This window comes from Carica papaya, chromosome 1 (assembly GCF_054855325.1).
Source record: "Carica papaya isolate Zhongbai chromosome 1, ASM5485532v1, whole genome shotgun sequence".
NCBI lineage: Eukaryota > Viridiplantae > Streptophyta > Magnoliopsida > Brassicales > Caricaceae > Carica > Carica papaya.
Window position 1 is genome coordinate 18,188,193 of NC_142309.1, and position 5,989 is coordinate 18,194,181.

The 5,989-nt window shown below is 35.4% G+C and overlaps 1 pseudogene; it reads right to left on the reverse strand.

Annotated features, from left to right (window-relative positions):
* Window positions 1–375: 375 nt before the first annotated feature.
* On the reverse strand, window positions 376–1,001 carry LOC148270384 (agamous-like MADS-box protein AGL62 pseudogene; annotated as a pseudogene).
* Between the last annotated feature and the right edge of the window lie 4,988 nt (window positions 1,002–5,989).

The following is a 5,989-nucleotide window of genomic DNA, read 5'->3' on the forward strand; positions in this document are numbered from 1 at the left end:
TTAAAATATTTTCTCCTATTACAACTCTTAGAATAGCGAATTGATTTCAACTTGAAAATAAAAATAAATGCATAGATAAAAAAATTATGTCATTATTGCACTCTTTGAAAGTACCACAACACTACATTGAAAAGGAACATGACGAAAACCCAAATGCTAAGGCACCAGATATCTAACATAAATAAAATAAAACAAACTGCAAGCATTGTGTTTACAACTCTTTTTAATTTCATCCTTCCGAAACTTAGTCAAGAAATGCACTTAGTAGAATCTTATTTTTCCCTTTCCTTGAATATACATATTGGGATTATCGTTGAACACATTAGGTATCGTGTTTGGGTCGTTTAATACATGAGGCATCATGTTTAATTTGTTCTAAATTATAATCATCTCAGCTTCTTTAGTAACTTTCTTCTTCAATTCCTCAAGAGATGTCTTTAAATGCTCAAGTTGTGAGAAACGCATTTCCTGTTTTGGACCCATCCACCAACACTTACTCTCACATATTTTTTGTATTTCCTTAAGCTCTGCATTGCGATTTTTCTCGATTTCTAGTTGATTCATGACCTATTTTAATATCTTTCAAATAATAAGTACAATTCAGTATAAGTTTTAATCGAACAAAAGGAAGATCAAATAAATATAATAAGTTTTAAAATCTAAATATGGTCTACTCAAACCCGTGTGAGAATCATATTGAGCTCATGTATCCTTGAGTTGCGGTGAACCTCAATGAGTGTCATGGCTCCTGAAGTATCTCGTGGAGGATTACCACAAATGAAATCTTCAATCACTTTTTCAACACAAGGATGACCAAAAGAAAAATCCTTTTTTCTGGGGGAAAAAATAATAATTGCAATGTCGACGCCACAAAGAGTGGACCTTTCACTAGCTTTCTTAAAAAGACCAGCTCTTCGTTTTGAAAAAGTTACTTGGAGGTTGATTTCGTTACTCATCTTTATCATCTCAATCTTTTGATGACCCTTGCTCTTCCTATCCATCTAAAAGTGAAAGAAAAAGACGACGTGAAGAAGAGATAAAAAAGTTGGCTTATAATTTACTAGGAAGTGATAGAAAATGGGTAGTATTTATAAGAGTCATCAGATTGACATTATTATTTTCTACTATGCAACATCAAACATTATTTAAATGTATTTTCTATATAAAATTTTTAATCTTTAATTACTTACTCATTGGGATTCATCAAATTAGAAAATTTCATTTTGTACTATCCAACAAATAACTTTATTTATAAATTTATTAACTTTAATTACTTATTCATTTAGAGTCGATAGATTAGACATTATCATTTTGCACTATCGAATATATAACTTGATTTAGATTAATTTTCTATATAAATTTCTTAGCTTTAATTACTTATTCATTTGGAGCAGATTGCGTATTATCATTTTGCACCATCTAATATATAAACTGATTTATAAATTTTTTAAATTTAATTACTTATTTATTAGGAATTATTAGGCTGGACATTATTATTTTGCACTATTCAATATATAACTTGATTGAGAGAGATTTTCTATATAAATTTCTTAGCTTTAATTACTTCCTCATTTGGAGTTACCAGGTTGGGGATCTTCATTTTTCACCATCAAACATATAATCTGATTTAGACGGATTTTCTATATAAATTTTTTACTTTAGTTACTTACTCATTTAGAGTTATTAGGCTAGACATTATTATTTTGCACTATCTAATATATAACTTGATTTAAATAGATTTTTTGCATAAATTTTTTAGCTTTAATTACTTGCTCATTTGGAGTCACCAGATTGAGCATTATCATTATACACCATCCAACATATAGCTTGAGTTAGGTGGATTTTTTGTATAAAATTTTTAACTTTAATTACGTACTCATTTGGAATCATCAGGCTGTGCATTATCATTTTACACTCTTCAACCTATAGTTTGAGTTAGGCAGATTTTCTATAAAAATTTCTTAGATTTAATTACTTACTTATTTGGTGTTACCAGATTGACTTTATCATTTTGCACTATCCAACATATTGCTTGAGTCAGGTGAATTTTTTTTATAAATTTTTTAATTTTAATTACTTACTCATTTGGAGTCACTAAGTTTGACTTTATCATTTTGCACTATCCAATACATAATTTAATTTAGATGAATTTTCTATACAAATTTATTAGCTTTAATAACTTACTTGTTTGGAATCATCAAGTTGGAAATTATCACTTTTCACTATCCAACACAACTTGATTTAGATGAATTTTTTATATAATTTTTTTTTTGATGACTTACTCGTTCTGAGTCACCAAGTTGGACATTTTTATTTTATATTGTTCAATATATAATTTGATTTAGATGACTTTTCTTTGTAAATATATCGGCTTTAAAGACTTATTTGTTTAGAATGCTTTACAATCACCTCATTGAAATATATAGTAAAAAAATCTTGAAAATTGATATAATATTACCTTTAAGTTATACGAATTTACCATTTCAAAATCATCATTGCTTGTAGAACGAAATGAGATGAATATTCTTAGAAATAGTTATTAGTAGCCACATTTTCTTGCTTATCAAATTTGACAAGATAATGAAAATAGTATCAACATCTATTCACGGATAAATAAAATTTGAATAACACATTCCAATACACAGTATTATATAATTACCAACCTATTTCCTAATATATATATATATATATATCAAATTTGGGATGATAATGAAAATATTTTTCATGTTTCTCCATACATGAATAATAAGTTAGTCAACAAAAAATTACAAACTTGGTAATAAAATTATAGGGAATATTGCGAAACCACCATGAAGTTTAACATGTTATATATAAAAAGAAATTAAAATTATAAGAAAATCCCAAAGTACTGAATATCATACAATTACCAACCTACTAATTATTTTAATAACCATTTTCCTCTTTTCAACCTTAGCCATAAAAGGTTTTGATGAAGCTTCCATATAAAACTATTCCAATTTGGCTCAATTCTTCACTATGGTGAGTTGTCTTTCATAGTATGTTATCTTTCTTGACGCTTTTGATGATTGAAATCCCTTACACAATAACCAAAAATGTATTCAACGTATGAAAGAATAAACTAATTAAAGGAAATATTCGAAATGAAAACTATAAATAGAACTATAAAATCTTTAGACATCTAACTCGTCGTCTTCCTGCGGAACGGGCTCGGGAACCACGTCTTCCTGATCAGAAATGGTTAAGTAAGGAATGAGTTACACTAGCCCAGTAAAGACATCACACTATCTCACTGCCACAGAAGTAAAGGTTGGTAGAAAATAAAAACGACCAATGGAGCATAATTTATAACAAATTTATTTATTAATAATAAAAACCTTTACTGTCCACTTACCTCGGTGAGATTCGTGAAAATAACATATGAAAACAATAACATTATAACCATCATAAAATCATATATACTTTGTAACATAACACATGTTATACTTTTGCACTTCAATAGTCAGACAACAAATTTCCTCTTTTACCAGCCTACTAGTATCCATGGGGATCCATAGGGGGTCCCCACTACTCGTGAACCATTAACATTAATAACCTGATTCCAGGGCCGTCCCCATACCCCGTCCGGTATGGGCGCCAAAATCATGAACCTCAATACCCCGTCCGGTATGAGGGTGAAATGGGCCGTCCCCATACCCCGTCCGATATGGGCGCCAAAACCATAAATCTCAATACCCCGCCCAGTATGAGGGTGAAACGGGCCATCCCCATAACCCGTCCGGTATGGGCGCCAAAACATATAAGGTCTCCATACCCCATCCGATATGAGAGACCACGTTCCCGGTAGGGTTCCTTACAGACCCGGTCCGTCCACCATCTCCCAGGATATCTAGTTAGGCTGTCCACATTATCCATTTGTCAATTCACATAACCTTTTTTCCATTTTCCTTAGTCTCAATTATCCAGTCAAACATAAACACGTAAACAAGTAATGAACACCAAACAAACAACACAACATCGGGTTCACCATAATTCAAACCATAATAAATGAAATCGGGATTCATGTATACGAAACCATAAAATAACCACATCAAATACCATACTGCATTTAAAATTGTAAAATAGATCAAACAACAACTGACCGACAAATACACCAGATTCGGGCTCCATTAGAAACCTTAAGCAATTATTCACATCCATTAATTTCACGAATACTGTTTTATCATTTATTGAACTTTAATACCGTGATAGGAAATAGGGTGAGAAATTCTTACTTATTTCAGGGTCTGAAATTGGCTCTACACTGCGCCTACGGGCTGTCCCTAGATTCCCTGAATTTTTTTTTCGGGAACTGAAACACGCTTCCGGTACCTGCACGTATCCCTAAAAAACCCAAAATCAGACCCAGGGCCCTTTCGGCCAATATTGAAATTTTGGCACGATGGCTCTGTCGTGCTCTGGTGACGGCACCGTCGCCCGCGGAGGCGATCTGCCTCGAGTTGGCTGTTTTCGGCCGGATTCGGCCAAACTTGCATTGGTTCCTATGATAAAACAACCCTAGGGCCCTCGGTGGGCCAAAAAATTACGAAAAACTGAGACTTATCGGCGGCGGAGCTCTCGGGTGCGGCAGCTTCTCCGGCGCGAGTCGCAATTTAATGTTTTGCTCTGGTCAACCTGTAGAGAGATAGACGGTGATCATAGTGGTGTAAAAATTGCATCGAACGGGAACCGGGAAGGGCCTCATCGGAGGCAAAAACTGAGGGAAGCCGCGGAGGCACTGCTGGACTTCGACGGTGTTTTCCGGCTGATTGGCCGGTGGTTTGGCTCCGATTTGGCCATAGGCAGACTCAACATCGAAAATCGAGCCAAGGGGAGAAAATTTACCTCGTTTAGCGATCAGAAAATTCTCCGGTGCGGCGGCGGGTAGCGTCGGCCGGCTCCTCCGGTGACTGGTTCTTCTTCTCCGGCGAGGGTACTGGGCTAGGGTTTGGGGTTGGTGTGGGTGAGGTTATTTATAACCTTCCCCTTTTAATCTCAGCCGTCCATCACGATTTAATATGGGCCGTCCGATCGCGATTAAAATGGGAATAAATCTGGGCCGTCTATCGCGATGCGATCTGGGCCGTCTGTGCGTGATTCAATCTGAGCCATCCGCACACGTGAGATCTGGACCGTTCTATCGCGTGCACGCGGATCGCCCACGTGGCTCCGTCCCGCTGGCCCCCGCCTGAGTCAGCTTCCTCACCACATGGCGTGTTCTTGTTGGCCGGGGCTGCTGACTGGGCTGCCGACTGGGCTGCTGATGTGGTACAACTTTTTTAAATTACGTTTTGACCCCCAGTTTTCGATTTTCTTTTCAAAAATACCCCCATAATCCAAATTTTAACCCCTTTTTCCTAAAATCAATTTCAATTAAATCCCAAAAATAATTTTACCCTATTTTATTACTATTATTATTTTTATTTCTATTAAATTAAATTAAATTAAAACCTTATAAATTAAATATTAAAATAGAATAAAATTAAACAAAAATTCTAATAAAAATTAAAATATATTAAATAATAAAAATACAATTTTTGGGTGTTACAACTCTCTCCCCCTGAAAGAAATTTGGTCCTCCAAATTTGCCTCTTACTCTTAGTCGAACAAATGGGGATACTGGGCTCTAAAATCTGATTCTAGCTCCCAGGTAGCCTCCTTTGGCGAGTGGTTCTGCCACACTACCTTTACAAATGATATTTTTCGGTTGTGAAGTATTCTGCTCTTTCGGTCCGTGATACCGACTGGAACTTCCTCATAAGATAAGTCCTCTTGGAGTGGAAGCGATTCATGAGCCAAGACATGAGAGGGGTCTGGGTTGTACTTACGTAGCATGGATACGTGGAACACATTGTGGACCTTGGAGAGCTCTGGAGGCAGTGCTAGTCTGTAGGCAGCAGTACCAATCCTGTCTAAGATTTCAAAAGGTCCAATAAATCGGGGGTTCAGTTTTCCCCTCCTGCCGAACCTA